Source organism: Polypterus senegalus, chromosome 1 (assembly GCF_016835505.1).
Source record: "Polypterus senegalus isolate Bchr_013 chromosome 1, ASM1683550v1, whole genome shotgun sequence".
Classification (NCBI taxonomy): Eukaryota; Metazoa; Chordata; class Cladistia; order Polypteriformes; family Polypteridae; genus Polypterus; species Polypterus senegalus.
The window spans coordinates 26,265,495-26,284,291 of record NC_053154.1 but is presented as its reverse complement, the minus strand read 5'-3'; the positions used below and the strand labels follow the sequence as shown (position 1 = coordinate 26,284,291).

Below are 18,797 nucleotides of genomic sequence, written 5' to 3'. Positions count from 1 at the left end.
TTTAAACTGTACTCACTGTGATTTGATTGTGTTTGCCCTGCAGTTAATTGACTGGCATTCCATCTATTTGTGCTGAAAAAGGCTTCTGCCCACGCTCCCACCCCCATTAAGCAGGTTTGAGAATGTTTACGTTTATATTTTCATACAAGTAATCTTCTAATCTGCATGTATAATTCTCTGTTGCAATCGCTCAAGATCGTATAAGTCTCTCACTCTGGTGACACTGATATGTTCACATCTATGGAGCCTATAAAACACTTAGGACTAAGGGCCAGTGTGTGGTTCTCGCGATTTTCACATTTGGGACTCTCCCTAGCACCTCTGCATCCTGATGGTATCTTAGGCCCTAGTAGCAAGGCAATCCAATAAAATAAATAAAGGAAAGCACTTGCAATTTACATAGAACATTTCTGTTTCTTTCTTTTTTTCTCAAACAGGATATATTTTTATTCACTTTTAAAACATGACACATATGGAAACACCAAACTGTTTAGAATGCTACTTCGATTAGACAGTTATTTGTGCAATACCAGATTTATTCCAGTGGTCACAGTCCTCTTGGAAAAATGGAGACTTACTGCTGAAGATTACTCAATGCTTAGAAAACTGCTGATTTTGTAATGGATGCCTTGAAAGGGATCTCATGAGTGAGATATTGCTCTGTGGTCCGCTAAAGGCGCCAAATTATTGCCAGCATCATCCAACATCTACATCTTTATGACAAACTACATTCAAATATTTTGGGATGAGCATCCTGTTTTTTAGCTCACTCAATCGTTTCACGTGTGCCAGAGTGGTCTCAATGCTCTAACCCTGTCCCATTACTATAATTTAAGGGTGAGTGTGATCACTATCCTCTTGTGGTAGCAGCCAGTATAAAAGACATAGAAACCTAATCATTTGCATACCTGCCTCTGCTGATCTCCTACTTCAGTTCTGGATTTCTGCTTTTGGTGCAAACCATTTCTCTGTCACAGAGTGTATGAATGAGTGTAATTACAAGTCGCACATTTGTTACCATTTATATATCCTTGAAGTATAGCAATGTCAAGAGAAACCAAACTACTGCATGTCATGCAAATGCAGTTAATTCTGCATCAAGGAGTACACCACCACCCCTCTCATCATACTGTGGGATATAAGAAGTGGGAAGACGCACAGCTCAAAACAAACAGCGAGCCAAATCCACAACAAAATAAGGGGCAAAACAAGGAGGAGCTGGAGTCACACACATAGAACCTTTGAACAATCTGCTTAGCCCCACGGGCTTTACTAGAACATTAAATGACCAGCCCAGGACAGACTACACGCAAAGTACCAAATTATGAAAGGGCACTCTTTCTACCCAATGCAACATTCTGAAACTCACTTATTCCAATTCAAGGTGTCCAGTCCATTATAGAGCTGGTTCACAAAGAGCCCATTTAGAGCTGCCAATTAATCAACTATGCACATCTCTAGGGATGTGAAGGGAAAAGAGTAAAAAGCCACTAAAGACACTGTAGACACAAGAAGAAGGCAACTGATAAGAATCACAAGTGAAATCAACTGTATAATGTATAACTGCACTATTCTACAAACTTTTAGCATTTTGAAATTATTTTAAACTACTTCCTAAAACCCAACTTAAGGACAGTTTTGAAACAGTATTTACTGCAGTTTCTTGAACCTTTGTACCTACTGTTCTATAATGGTGCCTACGCTGTGATGTTTATTAACTTTTGTCGACATTTAATTCCACAGTATATTTTCACCAATATCCCAAACCAGATGTTTTTATTTGAAGAATGGTTGAATGTAAAGCAGAAATCATCCCTGGATGGGAAGCCCGTCCATCACGGGGCACAGTCATGCATGCATGCATCCTCACTTCTTCATTCTGGATCAACTCAAGAGTCATCAATGTCACTTAGCCTGCCCATATTTGGAATGTGGATGGAAACCAAAGTCCAGTCACCTTAGATCTCTTGCTGCTTTGTGATGTGTTTGAATAAATTTGTGCTATAGCTTGTTCCTTTAAAGTGTATTCTGGTGTACTTTATAATGTACTGTGTAAGGTGGTATGGTTGTAATAGTGGAAGCATAGTCACATGTGCAGACTACAGTGAAATTCTTACTTGCATGAACAACTAACATTTGCTCTCTAGTGCCATGATAAACAAGAATGGATTAAAATACAAAACCTCACTTTATTGAATCTAAACTACAAATGAAGTTATCTAATGCACTAGTTACTAATGTGTCAAGTAACTTACTGACATGTCACATTACTTGACATGCTACTTCCATGACATGCTTTCAAGTGACACACCCTCTATTCATTTATTCATCTATTTTAGTAAGTGCTAAGGCTGCATGGGCTGGAGGCTATCCACACCACACTAGCTTCAAAGCAGGAACCAAACTGCAAACCTTTGGGATGTGGAAGGAAACCAGAGTACTCACAAACAAACTCCTTTGGATGACAGAAGCACATAACAGCTCTGTCCAGACAGTGGCTGGACCAAATTCCTTCCATCCATCCATTATATGAACTCACCTACTCAAATTCTGGATTATCAGGAGTCAGAGCATCACATGGCCATACTCATTCACACATGTACAGCTACACTGACTGGGCTAATTTACAGCAGGCAAACAGACCTTACATTTACTTATTTGGTTGAAGCCTTTATCAGTGGTGACTTACAACATTTATGATATAATTGGTTACATTTCTTTTGGTTTTCTAAGTGGAGCATAGGCTGGTCAAGTGACTTGCTCATGATCATACAGTTTCCGTAGCAGGATTTGAACCCACAACCTCAGGGTTTGAAGTTCAAAGCCTTAATCACTAAGCCACATGGCCTAAACCACTTGTAATCCTCAAGCATAGGAAGGACAGAGTAGACCTTACCAGTTTTGGCACAGTTTTCTTTGGACAAATGAAATTAAGATCAATATATACCAGAACGATGGATAGAGCATGGTGAAGAGAAGGAACGTCTCATGATCTGCAGCATATGATATCATCTGTGAAACATGGTGACGGTCCTGTTATGACCTGGGCATGCATGGCTGCAAAAGGAAATCAGTCACCGCTGTTTATTGATGATATGACTGCTGGCAGAAGTAGAAGGATGACTTCTGAAGTGTACTGGGCTATACTGTCAGCTGAAACTCAGACAAATGCTGCAAAAATGATAGGATGACGCTTCACATTATTGACTGCAAAGGATTTTCAACCAAGAATTGAAAATGATCGTTCCATGAGCCCCTGAAAATTTAATGAGTTATGCAGCAGAATGACACAGTAAGTAGCACAACTACTTCCTAATGTTTGGTCAGAGGATCATGAAACCTTCTTTGCAGAGTTTAAATATTTAGCAAGTGATCAGGTGGACTTCCTTGCAGGGATCTCTAGCTTTATCCCAAAGCAAAAAAATATGCTCTCGGGTTGACTGGCAACATTACAATGGCCCAACTGGCTTGAGAGTATGTATGCCCTGCTATCACCTGGCATCTGAACTTTGATTTGTGCTGGTGTTGTGACCCTTTGTGACCTGGAACTGAAAAAGGAGTTTTGACAATGGATGGACAGATCTGAAGGTGATCCCTAACTTAAAGTTAAATAGGTCTATAATTTTCAACACTTGCCCTGGCAAACTATAAGATACCCATACATTAACTTGGGGTTATGTAAAACAGGCTTGGCAAGAATGAAAGAAAAAAAATAAATTTAAAAGGCCAGAGAGAAAGTGAGAGAGTGAACACTGAGAGTGCTGGCAGCCTTCACTAACACTCCCAAACCTCTGAGCGGCTGGCCTGAGGTCAGCGCTAATTGTTTAAAGACTTCCAGAGGAAACAGCAGTGAAGAGGCACTGTGCTAAAGCCAGCAAGACCGCCCAGAGCCTGAGAGACAGGGTGGTTTTTTTGGGGGTTGGGGGTTGATGGAGGCAGGGAGCGACACACACAGACAAGCTGCTGCCTTTCCTTAAGCAACAAAGCAAATCAGCCTCAATCTTTATTTAACGAGGCAGGGCTGATTGAAGTCAGCTTCTACTTTGCCAGGGAGATCTGGAAGAGGGGGGCAGAGAGGGACTGGGAAAAGGGAAGGGGGGCGGCTAACAGGCTAAATGGGCAAGACTGAGCCACTCTGCTTCCTAGGAATGAAGAGATTGTATGCTAATGCTCGGCACTGTATCCAAGTGCCTGAGACAGACCATAAAGTACAAGGCTGCTCGATATTCCTGTCTCCTGGTGCTCTCCAGAGAATATAAACTGACACAAAAACATTCCAATTAAAAAACAATTGCTAAAGCTTCCTGAGAGAGATGTGAACATTGAACCTGTATTCTTTATTGTGTGTAACAACTTTCTACACTAAACACCTTTTCTAAGTGCTTCACAAGTAAAGAGCTGCAGTATAGCACAATAGATTAGATGTATGATGTACGTTTCTGGATGCTAGGTGAGTAAATGACATGGAAGTCGGCATTCAACTTTATTCTATATTGCACCTTTTTACACTGAATACCTCTCATAAGTGTGTTACAGGTGCGGAGCTAAAGCAACATTTTTTTTCTTTTCATAACTGGAGTCCAGACAAATGAAATGACTTGCTTAAGGTCGCGACGCAGTTAGTCAAAAACTGGAATTGAATATGTGATTCTTATTTTACTGTATATAGCAACATTCAATAGCGAACAATAGCCCAAGGGATTTTTTTTTCTACCAATAAACAGCTATTGTAGAACTATCTGGAATGCTTTTTTTATAAAGATTGGCAATGAACTTGAATCCTTTATTCCATGTAGCATTCTTTTCTACTGAATGCCATTACTAAGTGCTGCACATGTACAGTGAATAGCACAAACTGCAAACAAGTAAGTTTTACAATTGGGGGCCAGAAGAGTCAAGTGACTTACCCTGAAGTCACAAAGTGAGAGTGAGTGATGGGTAGGAACTTTAAATTTTTAATTCATATCGCACTTTCCTGTATTGATAACCATCTCTAGAGGCTCTACAAGTACACAGCTATGAATCATTGGCCTACACTTTTATTAACCACAGACTGATTAATTGACTTGATCTGAATGACCAAATGAGTCCAAGATTTAAATTTACACGTTTACTTTATACAGTACCTTTAAATACTGAAAACCGCCCTAAGACGTTTCACAGTTACTAATGTAACATCCTTAGCATTATTTTAACCCTGGCCAAAAATTGGAAAAAAAAAAAAAAAACTTCCAACAACAAAAATGTTATTATATGTAACAGAAATATGTAAATACAAAAAATGCCAAGAAACATATGTCTAGTGTCCAATGCTGTACTGAATCAGATTTAGAACACATCACTTGTTTGATACTGTTTGCTTTGAAACCGTCACAGATTCACATAGATGCTGTTTGAGAGGATGTCAAAAGGGTTTTTTGCAATATTCATGATACACGCAGAGTTTATAAAGGCTGGGTGCTAGGTGATTGGTTTCATCATGGTCATTGTTTATACTGAAATACAGGCATTGCATAATGAGTGAAAAATGACACTTGCTAATTCATTACTTCGCTGAAAACGAGTGTCTTCAGCAACCAGTTTGTGGATCAGTTAAACATCTGGATTGGTTCACCCCCTATGCCCTTCTGTATCAGGAGACTGAAAACACCCACATGTCGTCAGCAGAATCAAGTTGCCAGCGACTGCGACAAGCAAATGGTTTAATGTGACTTTTCCAAAACTGCACAGCATAGCGGTTAGTTTCAACTAATCATCTGTTAATCATGATTGACTGGACTATATACATCTTTAAACTGGGGCTACCTGTAAATGAGCAACGAGGAAGTGCAGGGATTGTCAGCAGTGATGTAAAGCCATCACTGAACAAGAATATCACTGAAACGTGGCACGTCAGAATCTACCAAACAGGTGTCAGTTTCACTGTCCTTGCCAACATCTAAGTGACCAACTCACATGACCATCAATATATTGCTTAATTTGTGCAATGGTTCAGTTTCAGTTTGTTCTAAAACTGGATTTATGGCTTATTGTTTGCCGTTGTATTTTTGGTCGAGGGCTCCGCCACACTCAAGAGTATCGATGAGTTATTGTAGTGTCAGAATGCACAGAAATAGTCATGGCATTTTGTCATGCATCCATTGCATGGCAGCAGGATACTGTATTAGAGTTATTTGGGGTTAACACTGTAAAGTAGATCATTAAATGTGAACCCGAGTCTGACATAGGCTTAACCAGATTTACAAATAATTCTGAGCCACTCTCAGAGTTAACAGTGACGATACTAAAGAAGGTGAAATGACTCGCTTATGGTCACAGTCATAGGTTGGTACTGAAAATGTAACTGTAATGGTTAATTTATATAATGACTGCCTTTGTTGAGCATCGTTCTTACAGTATTAAAAATACCAAAGTTTCTGTATGTAGTATGCACACTATGTATATATTTTTATGTGTATTCTTTGGTTTTCATCTCATATCCCCAAAGATTTGTGTGTTACGTTAAATGGCAATTCTGAACTGGTCTTTAGAATAGAGTGGAATTGTACCTGATGTTACTGGATAAAGGTGTATTTCCACTGTATTCCTGTGTTGGATTAAGTGGGTTTTAGTTTTTTGGAAGTTCTGTGGTTCTGTGCTTGTAAAGGACTTTGGAGAACGTTTGCAATGGAAAGGCAGTATATAAAGGTATAAAATAGAATGTCTGTACGTCTGTATGCTTGCCATTCAGTCCTAAACACTATGACCTTTTTACACCAGATTCTGGACAGTTACTCTGTAAGACCGCATGGACAAATCGGCTACCAAGAAACCTGGGCACCCCACCCCATCCATTTGATTTCATCCCCTTGACATATAAAAATATACATAATCTTTCTTTATTAACCAATTTCTACCAAATTTGGTACCTGGGAGTTTTCTGGTTTGCAGATGACAAATCTGAAATTGTTTTTCTGAAACTCAAGATAGTGGATCTAATATGGTGAACCAAAATTTTTCCACATGTAAAACGAAAGTACTGCATTTGAGAGCATTATTTATTTTTGTTAATTTGACCACTACCTCATTGAAATGGTTCGTTTGTCACGTGTTTTTCCCTTCACACCACACTACAAAAATGTTAAAAATATTTACTTCTCTGTCAGGGCCTCTTCCCTGTACCGCACATTTTGCATTGTTGTCAACAGTGCATCCAAATGTTTGCTTCAGTGATTATTGTTAACATATGGATGTAGGCTACAATCAGGTCACTGATGCTTCAGCCTTTACGGGGGCCAGTTTATACTTCACGCATTCATTTGACAAATCTTCTTTGTACGTCGTCAGAAATTAATGCGACACATGCACGAGCTGCAGTACCAGCAAAACAATTAGGGGTGTTCAGGCTGGAACATGACGTCTGAGTCTTTGTTTACTATCAACATGAGACAGCAAGCCAATGTGCAGATCCTACAGGATCAATGATTTTAAGTGACTACAATATCCAGTGTGACTTGCATTTGCTATGATTAGGGTAGTCACAGTACCAAAATTTCAAATTTTGATTCGATACTAAAAACTGAAATTAATTTTTGATATCCAACATAGTATATAATGTAACTTAATAAAAAATGTATTTTAAATAAATTTCAGTTCAGTATGCATTAAAATTTAAAGGCAGATCACAAAACTTATATTTTCAGCCCCTGCCTTTCTAAGCTTTACAGTAATTTAGATGCAGTGATCCTTTATGCAAGGTATTACGGTAGTTGAGCCAGCGCACATCTTTTTTTTTTCCTTTTTCTTTTGCAGAAAACTTCCTGCAGTGTAAACAAAGAGCAGGGAGTAGAAGCTTGTTTATTAAGTAAATGAGAGGCGATTGGCATATTAGCCTTTGTGTTACAGAAAGTGGAGTAATAAACTGAAAAAAAAATATCAGAGAAGTCATCCTGTTCAACTAGACAAACGACAAGAAAAGCTATTTTAAGGAATTCAGACCTTTTTATTTTAACCTTTTAATTAAAACAGACACAGCTTTACTTTGCACAGTGACCTTATTTAAAAATCAGCAGCTTACATTCTTTACTGGAAAAATGAAAAATAAAGACGTATTTGAAATTGCTGCTTAGTAAACACAAGGCATTTTTTAAGATTTGTACTGTATTTATTTTTTGTTTCTGTGTGTCATACAGCCTAAGTTTTGGTAAAAAAACAAGTACTACATAATTAAAATAGTAATCCATATTTTATAACTACTACTCAAGAATTATGAATGCCTACTTGATTCACTGAAGAGTAAAAACAGACCTATATAAATAATATATAGTAAATGTATATTTCAACAACAAAAAGGTGTAGTGCAATTAATGATTTAAAATGAGTAAAACGTATAAGTGCATGTATATTTACATTTAGGCAGTGTTTAATTGCCAATATCAATTAATTGATTGTGTATACATATATATATATCTATATATATAAAGGAGAGTTGGGATCCGAGAGACTGTGTTTGTGTGTTTGTGGAGGAATTGAGAGTTAAGGCGGGTGGGGGAATCACGTGATCAATTTCATTTACTTCTTTTCGCTCTGAGCTGAGCTCCGCGGCTGACGCGGACTTGCCGTTCTTTTTCCTTAGTGTTAAGTCCTTTCTCCTTTACTAATTTACTGTTTAGTACACGCGGTACTTACACAGTCACTCATAAAAGGGGAGGAGACTCCGTGCAAGAAATGGGTATTGAAACTACCTTGCAATCAACGAGGCCATTAAACGGATCTCAAGAGAGGTCTTCTAGGTTGGAAAAAAACCGCTTGGCTGCCAAAACCAGGCAATTAAACGAATCTCAACACGAAACGACTTCTACGTTATACATATATATATTAGAGAAATGGTGAAAACTATATTTTTTTTAATTAACCTTCGACTCAGATAGGTACATTACAGAAAAAAGTAAACAATATGACAGCTTGTAATTATGAGTACTATTTTATTTTCTCTTATGCCGTATGTATTATGGATAAATATGTTTATACTTATTTTATTAGATAAAGTATGTATTTTAAGGAAATTTTATTTGTTTTAGTAAAAAATTAACACCTGTGATGTACAGTTTAATTATAAAAATACATTTTAATAGATGATATAAAGCTTCTATGTGTTTGGTTATGCAGGAGATTAGTGTAAAAAATGTTTTAAAGTGATAAAGAAAACAAAAAATATATATATCAGAGGTGGTATAGGAATTGGTTGATCAAATAACATGAAATCGGTGATCGGTATAGGCCTCAAAAAACCTGATCAGAGCATCCCACAGAAATAATATCCAGCTACCATGTCTGTCAGTTAAGTGTGCTCGTGAAGGCTCTGTCGCTGCTGAAACTGCCATCTTATTAACACTTGGATGGAAACAGGACTGCAACTCCAACCATGGCAACTAGAAGTACATTTCTAATGTAAAATGAGTATTGAAATAATGTTAGAAGGGAGAACCTTAAAATGTTAAAATCAATACCTATCGATATTTTGACACTTTAGAAAACCCTAGCTATGATTATAAATAAAGCTCAAAGACAGTCATTCAGGGTAACAGGCATTAATATATAAAGTCCGTACTTTTCCCATGGTCAACTATAAATTGCTTGCTCCTGGTTGGGCATGCCAAACCATTTACACATTTATGAACTGGAGGGGAATACCAAAAATATTATATACAGTATCGCAAATTTCAATATTTAAAATACAGTACAATACACAATGTGACTGATGTAATATGTAATAGAGACACAGTTAAAATACATTAAGTCATAAACCGCCTTCTACTCCCAAAAAGGAAAGCTGTTTGAATAAAAAAAAAACTAAAAAAAAACAATAAGGCCCATTATAAAATGGTTCCTCACATAGTGTACTGACTTGAAAGAGACAGTGAATAAGTTTTATTAAAAAAGACCAGGAGAAAAGATGTGCCCAGAAAAAGTGCCAAGTTCATAAAAGGTGATCAAATGACCAATCATTATGGCCCAAATCACTACAAGCAAAAGTATAGTTCAAAGTTGCTATAGCAAAAATAGAGAAGACAAAGGTTTGCTTGCAATCCCTTACAGAAACCTAATCTCAGATACTGGGGAAGGCAGTGACTTCAAATATACAATTATAATACTGTTAGGTTTAAGTGCAGCTTTCAACACAACTGGCCACTCTATGACTCTGGTCTATGAATCAGGTTGACATTCTTCTTGATTTAGTTCACATTCAGTAAACTGGGGAGAATGTGGCAAGTCCACACAGATCAGCTAAGCAGGTTGCTGAAACCCAGAATCTTGGAGCTGGAGGTACAAACCCCACATACACTTATTAGCTTCCAGGTATGTGGTATACATGATTCTGATTGAGAAGAATCATTATTTCTTTAAGCTGGCACTATTTCATTACATTATATGAATGTAACCACACAAAATGATTAAAAGAACTGCACCAGCAGATGGAAACTGATTTAAACATTTGCTAAAATCTAGAATTGTGATTATCTGGTACCCAATGCTGCCATGATATGCTCTTGTTCACCATAACTCTCATATGGAATAAACAAAGAGAAAAAAGTAAGAAAATAAAGATGTATGCATTATCACTTTGGTTCATACAGACAGATGGATGTGCATGGCTGAGCAGTATTATGGCTTTTTTTGATCAGGGCCTCCTTAACCCTCCTTCATACAAAATTACACAAAGCAGGTTTGAAGAATACATTATGTTTTGTTTAATTGTGTCCACGTTCTCTATGCTCTTTACAAGTGTGGAAGTTCAAAACAGAACTAAAATTGAACATAATCAATGGGAAGGCAAATGAAGTGTAATTTAAAGGCTGTTGTGGGATTTTAGCTTGAAACATTGGGCTTTTTAGGTCAGCGCCAGTGCAGAGGTGTTAGTAAAATGCCTGCTCATCATGTACAGTACAGGGTAGTTTCCTGATTTGCTCTCATGGCTGCTGGTATATTTTGTGGGCACACATGACCTAAATTGGATTAAATGGGTTTAACAATAAATGAATGAATAAATGGGTGAATGCATCAACATTATATGTATATATTATTCATTTTGTTTTCTGTTCTTGTTTGCAGCAGTTTTACTTTTTTATTTCAATTTTCTTATCTACTGTGTTTATTTTTTGTATTCACACTCTTTCTTGGAACGGTTGTGCTGACTATTAATGAATGCTCTGTCAGCCTGCAAAACAAATAAGCTTGTTATTCATTAAACACGTATACTGTATACAGCTTGTGCTGTACAATACGTCCTTGTGCAGCTGTGATGAGCAACATGTACAGAATGCTGATCCTGAATATGAAAAACGAAGCAGGACTCCATAAAATTTGGCTGTGTAATGCAATACATGAATTCAGAAAATGGTTGATGGATGGATAATTTGATATATTTATCTATGTTTCCATTTTACACGCTCACTTGTATGTTTCAAGAGCAACAGTGGGCTATAAGGATGTATTTTTATATGTGCAAGAGTACTACATACTGTAAGTCTGTGCTCCATCTTGCGTTGATTTCTCTCTGGTACCCAATGCTGTTGTGATAATTCTTCATTGGATAAGCTAATTTGAAAATGAAATGATGGATGGCTGGACTGTATGCTGTAACATTTAATTGCTTAAAATGTCAATAACTACACAGTCTTATTCTGTTATTCAGTATAGCTAGACATAAACTGCTCTGTCTTTAATAGCTTGCATTCATCCATGCGTCTCTCAAACCTGTCCATCACAGGACAAGTTTTTCTCACACATCTTACCATGCCATCTTGTCCATCTTTACAATGTTGTGAAGAAAACCAGAGTAATTGGACAAAAGCCCTTGCAGACATGGGTGAACATGAAGACTCTATGTAGGCAGTGCCAAAGCTGCCATTTGAACCCAAGACTCTGAGGCACTGTAGTGGGTGGTAAGGAAATCATGTTTTTTCTGTGATCAAATTTTCTTTTATTATTATTATATGATTAAAATGAATGAATACAGAGGGAATGAGAAGGAAGACAAATACATACTGAGGATCAACAGACTTAGGTGAAGACTGCTCTGGGATCAAGGTGCATTAACTGTCCTGCTAAGTGGCAGTCGGCAAGTCCCCATGAACTTTCACCTGTAACTGACACTGAATATTTCAATCTTTCATACAGTAGCCCTATTAAGACCCCAAGATAAGCAGAGACTGTCAAAAGTCCACCTTAAACTAAAAGTAGTACTTTTAAATGTTCACGTTACACGGAATGCCCTGGTCAGTGCTCTTAAACTCTACATGATGCAGTGTGCTCAGTTTCCTTGGTAAGGAATGATGTACCACCAGGGCAGCACAGCTGAGCAGTGGTTAGCTCTACTGTTTTACAGCTTCAAAGTCTGCAGAAAAATGAATTCTGCTTCACTCACTGTTTATGTGGGTTGTCTGTACAAGGGGCATTAAAAAATGTCCTGCAATTGTAACATAGCGATAGAGTGAGAGATCAGATTAGGCATACATTTTTGTGGGGGGAGCGTAGCAAGTCTGTAGACCAGTCACAACAGGTCTGGATTGGTTATGGCATGTAGTATTGTTTTAATTACCATTTTAGTTAGATGTGTGCATAGTTACAGTATTTGGCGTAATGTTGCAGTTTGAACAAAGTGTTAACATCAAGTTCATGTGCAAATTGGGGAAATCAGCTACAGATACAGTGCCGTTAGTTTTCCTTGGAATCGCGCTGTGTAATGTTATAGCAGATTTAAAAGCTGGGTTGATTTATTGATTGGTGTCACATTAGAAAGAATAGGAGGTACAATGTGCTGAAATAATGTGCAAGTGACACAAATAGAAGTGTAAAAAGCCTTAGGCATTAAAGGGGTGCCAGGTGGAGTGCTCCATAGGTGTTCTGGTAGCAACCCATAAGTTCTGCAGCAGATTCATTATAATAAATAATATGCTTGAAAGAAAAGGATCTAAACTAGAAAAGTATGTCTGTACGCTTTTACAGTTCTTCGTCTTGGTATCCATTACATGTTCACATTTATACAAAGCTACAGAAGTAAGTAAAATTGTAGCACGTGTTCTTTAATCACTGATGTGCGTCAAAGCAACCAAAGTGAAATTATTTCAACCTTATAATATAAATTTAACACTAAAACGTTAGTGAGACTTGAGATTGTCCTATGTAACATGTCATACCTAACTAAATTAGTTGAAAAAAAAAGTTCAACGGGCACACTTGATGCTCGCTGCCAATATATTCACACTGCATTCTGAGCTCCTGCTAGCTTTTTTGTATGATACGTCTCTTTTATAAATGTTCACTCATCTTAGCTTAGTTGTTTCAGAGCATGACATCATTCAATGGAAAATTTAATTAACCTATCTTCTGGATATGTTTAGTACATTTTTTGGTCTTGAGGCTATCTGGCACAATCCAAGTCCATTGTTGGGCACAATCATGTATATACCCATACATACCAAGACTCATTAAGGGGCAGGTAACCTAATCTGCATATCTCTGTGATAGAAGAGGAAACTAAAGTGCCAAGAGAAAAATCATGGAGATATAGAAAGAACAACCTCAAAATAGCCAGTAACCAGGCCATGATATGAACCTGGTCTCCTGGACCTATGAAACTATGTCACACAAATCCATAAAATAATGATCAACATTCTGACTGATGTATGTGTATGCTTTTAGGTTTTTTATATTTAGCCGTGGGTTGGCAATTGTACCCTTTTATATCCTAATTCCGTATTGTAATAAATCTTTTTTCAGACAGCGAAGGTCTATTCAATACAAAGCTATAAATATCAGAGCATGTGTTCTTATTGTAATGCTAATCATCCTGGCGCAGTGTGTTCTGTCTGAATGCATGATTATAGCGTTTACATCAGAAAAAAAAAGTACTGGATTTAACACTATTCAGCAACTGAGATCCAAAGATCTTTATCTTGAACAGAATCATTACACACACTTGGTAACACTGACTTCACTAATGTATTATTATAGAAGTTTGGCAAGAAAAAAAATTCATGCAACAAGTACATCTGAACACAGCAAGACAACATTTGTAAGAATTGCTGCCTATGCTTGTTTCTATATTGACCTAGCATTCTGTAGATGGTCATAGATAGCAGGATTGGCAGTGCATTATCATTTAAATAGATAGATAGATAGATAGATAGATAGATAGATAGATAGATAGATAGATAGATAGATAGATAGATAGATAGATAGATAGATAGATACTGTATCAGACAGATATACATGACAATTAAACAATTTAAATTTCTGCATAATTACCCGTTATAATGTAGGTTTAAAGAAGTAACGCGAGTACAAAATGCATTAAAATCAGAATCAAACATCAAGGCCTGAACAGAACCTTCCATTTGAACCAGAAATTATTTTTATATTTTGCACACTTGAAGAAATGTAATATCTATAGAAAGATTTTGTGTACACTGTGAGAACATGCAAACTCCAAATAAAAAGTGAAAGTTGAAAGATTTTAACTTTTCATACTAAGTGGTTCAAGTTAAGCCTATTTAAAAAGTTATTGCATAAAATTACAATGATTCATTGTATATTACTGTTTAAGAGCAATTATCTAAATATAAGGATGTAATAAAATAAGGGTAGTATGTTTAATATGTTACCTTATTATAGTAAATTCCGCTGTAAAGGGTCTGGGAGAATATGCTAACTCCACAGACACAGTGCTTGGTCAGGAATTTGAAGCCAGTTTCCTTTATGAAGCAGTAACCAACTTCCGTGCCAACATGTCACTTAACCAAAAGATCAGTTTGCCCGCTGTGGGCGTTCAAACTACTCAGGCCTTGAAAATTTCAAATAGTATCATGAATACAATATTTATGTCAAAACACATAACTCTTAATCATTCAGTACATAGTTCAAGAAAAAGAAGAAAAAAAAAACCACCCACTTGAAAGCCCCACCTGCCTTCACTTTTTTCCGCGAAAGTGCCATTCACCTTGTGAACCATTCGTCTTCCTTCCTATCTTGCTCAACTCCCTCTTCTTGTCTCCTAGGGATGTGATCACTTTTCAGTGCATCTGAGACATCATCTACAAACCATCTCTGCAGACCAAAACATGTTTTTTCTTTAAAAATAAACAGACCACCACCTTGATACCAAAACCTATCCCATTACCCCAAAATGTATTTTCTATCTGTTATGACTGCACTAAAAACCTGGTATTTTTATGTCTGCCCCATAATCAAGATTTCTGCAGTTACAAAAGCCAAACCATATTGTAACTACTTTGCCCTCTACAATAACTCCTAATCACACTAAGCATATCAAGTCAAAGTCCCATAAAAATGGAAAGCATATAGTTATGCAAAAATCCATTAAGTTAAGATTTTTGATAACATTATGACTCAATTCAGTGCTCAATAAAATTAATATCAAGATGTCAAACTCTGTGGTAACATTATTACATTGGTGAATCTGGATTTTACATTCAACTGTTCAGTTTTCAGTTACATTACTAATAATAATAATAACAATAATACATTTATATAAATAAAATGCATTATTATTATTATTACTAACATAACTGATAACTGAACAGTGCCCTCATACATGCATTGTCCTCTCATCACCTAAACCTGACTGACAGTTTTCCAGAATCTATGCTTTGTGAAACATTTCAAAATGTGCTCTGTTAAAACAATATTTAAAATATTAATAGACTTAAATGATGAAATGTATATTTTTAAGTACATTACACATTTTTGTATGAGTGTATCTACATATGCTTTGCCTATTACACTGTTTAATCCTTATGCAGGCCAGGATTAGACAGCCCTGGAAAAGTTCTTAAAAGATATTTAAAAAGTCCGTGCCTGTGGCTCCTTCACCTTTCTTAATGCCCTGATCACTTTTATTGGCAGCACTGACAATTGTGCAGCATGGTGGCGCAGTGGTAGTGCTGCTGCCTCGCAGTAAGGAGCCCTGGGTTTGCTTCCTGTGTGGAGTCTGCATGTTCTCCCCATGTCTGCGTGGGTTTCCTCCCACAGTCCAAAGACATGCAGGTTAGGTGCATTGGTGATCCTAAATTGTCCTTGGTGTGTGTGTGTGCGTGTGCCCTGTGGTGGGTTGGCACCCTGCCTGGGATTTGTTCCTGCCTTGCACCCTGTGCTGGCTGGAATTGACTCCAGCAGACCCCCATGACCCTGTGTTGAGATATAGCGGGTTGGAAAATGACTGATTGACTGTTAACCCAACATACACTTTCTTGCAATGTGATAGAAAACTGAAAATCCTAATCTACATTATGTTTAAGAGCTCAGCAAGTATATAACTAAGAAAAGTTTGAATTTAGGCCAATAATGTTTACTTTTTCTCTATTTTGCTTTTCTAAACATTTTCATTCTTTGCTATTTTGCTTACAGCTCTTTGCTATCTGTAAGTGCATTTTTCATATCACTGCATTGACAGCATCCTTATATTATGTTATTTAATTATTACACACATTGCTTTTGGCTGATCTGTTCGGTTGTTAACTTTTATTATTTTTAATTACTATATTTTCCTTCTCCGTGAAGAATTTTATGTAAATATGCCTTCTTTAATTTTATTATTTGATTTCTCTGTATGAAGTAAGATATGTAAATAACACACCAAATTTTCAAAACAGATGTTTCTTGTCTTTTTTTGTTACTCAGAGATGGAAGGATTGAGTAATGTTATTTCTTTGTGAACCTTCATACAATAAACAAACTTATATGAATGACTTAGTGCAAAATGCTGTTTGACTTTATGCAAAGACAATTTATAGTACTACCACAAAAAGCAAGAGGAAGTTTGTCTCACAGAGTCTTTATATTGCAAGTTACCCATCTCCCTTAGCTATAAACTGTTGAATGCATGCTTATATAACACTTAACCGTATACATTCTCATTAATTTACAACTTTATTTGGTGTCCCATTACGTATTTACTTAAGGGACAGCATGCTGTTTCATTTTATCCTGGAGGGGTGTAAAATGTCATTTGTTTTGTGATAATTTATCTTCTTTTTAATTTATAGGATTTGGGATCTCTTGCTTTTCAAAGAATTCACCTGGAACATCAAATTCACAAGTAATCTGTGTGGGCATTAAAATCTAATGCTGATTAGGGTCTCCTGCTAAATACAGTACCTGGGTCAAAACTTCTATTGAGTTTCAATCCCACTCATAAAACTGGATTGCAGAGATAATAAATGAATTCCCGTGTCTGTGTGGGTTTCCTCCAGGTACCCCAGTTTCCTCCCACAGTCCAAAGACATGCAGGTTAGGTGCACTGGCGATTCTAAATTGTCCTTAGTGTGTGCTTGATGTGTGTGTGTGTGTGTGTGTGTGTGTGCGCGCACACCCTGTGGTGGGCTGGCGTCCTGCCCGGGGTTTGTTTCCTGCCTTGCGGCCTGTGTTGGCTGGGATTGACTCAAGCAGACCCCCGTGACCTTGTAATTAGGATATAGTGGGTTGGATAATGGATGGATGGATACATGAATTGGGACAAGTACCTAAAAATCTTCCAAATCTGTGTAAAATGTCAATACAGTTTCAGTTACTAGCATTTTCACCTATTCTATTTGGGTTTATTCTTCACTGCTGTTTCAGTTGTACTTTTCAAGTGTTATGTTTTACAAACAGACATCAGAGAAGATGTACTTGAATAAAGCAGTGGTCTCAAATTGTAGTTTTCATTCTAACCTTTTTCTTAATTGGTGACCAATTTTTGCTGCTAATTAACTTTTATTTAAATTGACTTGTTTTTTAAAATTTGTTCCCCTGAACTTCTTCATTGTTCCTCTGAATTGCTTTATTTCTTCACTTAAACAGAAATGAAATGTGAAGTGAGTGAGTCAACAGAAGACCAACTAAATCAGGGCCTCAAACTCCAACCAATTGGACTCTAGCCTGTTGCTTAATTAGGAGCAAATTGTTGTTGTTAATTAAACTTGTTCTTTAATTCCATGGCTTGTTGCTGCTCTCATTATGCAATGGCACACATTTCCGAAATTGTTGATTTTCTCTTTTCTAAGAGCACTATTAAAATGTTTGGGGATCTGAGCAGATCAGCATTTCTGAGATCTTCATCATTCTTTATTTTTAGATATTGTATCATGGATACAGTTTGCTGGTCATGTTTTGGTTCATTTTATATCTTATTATTGTTTTGCTGCTAATTATTCGCTGCTCTTCTCTACATTCAGAATGGCTAACACGGTGCAACACCCTAGTACTGCTAATTATTGAAAAAGAAACAATTTAGGGGTCTGAGTCTTCCAGAGCAAGTCAATTGAAATTAATTCAAAAGAAGTTAATTAGCAGCAAAAACAGGTCACTAATTAAGAAAAGGTTTAGAATGAAAACCTGCAGCCGCTGCAGCCCTCCAGGACTAGAGTTTGAGACCACTAATATAATGGCTGGCTTTCACACGATGACGATGCAGTTTTGAGAAACAATGGTACTTCGTCTTCAGGTATGAATTATTCTTGCTCTGCATGTGCAAGAATAATTCATACCTGGAAACCAGGGGAAAACAAATCTAAGCTATGCTTGAATACACACTAAAGGACTCGCTGTCATACAAATCTGCTGTGGCTAGGCTAAATTTTACCTCTCATCATTTATTAGTATCTTCAACCATAATACATGCATTTCAACTTCACATTCCAGACTTACTCTCAAAGTGTCACAGCTTGAAACATGACAGGAGGGAAAGAGAATGCAAGCTATTCGTAAGGGTTTGCATTAAGAAAATGTTGTCAGTACTGTGCTAAATGGTGTCTCTT

The 18,797-nt window shown here is 36.9% G+C and overlaps 1 protein-coding gene across 3 annotated transcripts in view; it reads right to left on the bottom strand.

Moving 5' to 3' along the window:
* The window catches only part of LOC120523507 (zinc finger protein 536-like), a 148,202-nt gene that overhangs the window by 54,623 nt on the left and 74,782 nt on the right, over positions 1–18,797 (bottom strand). The window contains exon 1 of one of the 3 annotated variants that reach the window (XM_039744892.1): positions 14,933–14,952. The exons of the other annotated variants lie outside the window; for them this stretch is intronic. The gene's annotated coding sequence lies outside the window, so the exon portion shown is untranslated. Of the gene's footprint in view, positions 1–14,932; positions 14,953–18,797 lie in introns of those variants that run through there. 3 annotated transcript variants of the gene reach the window in all.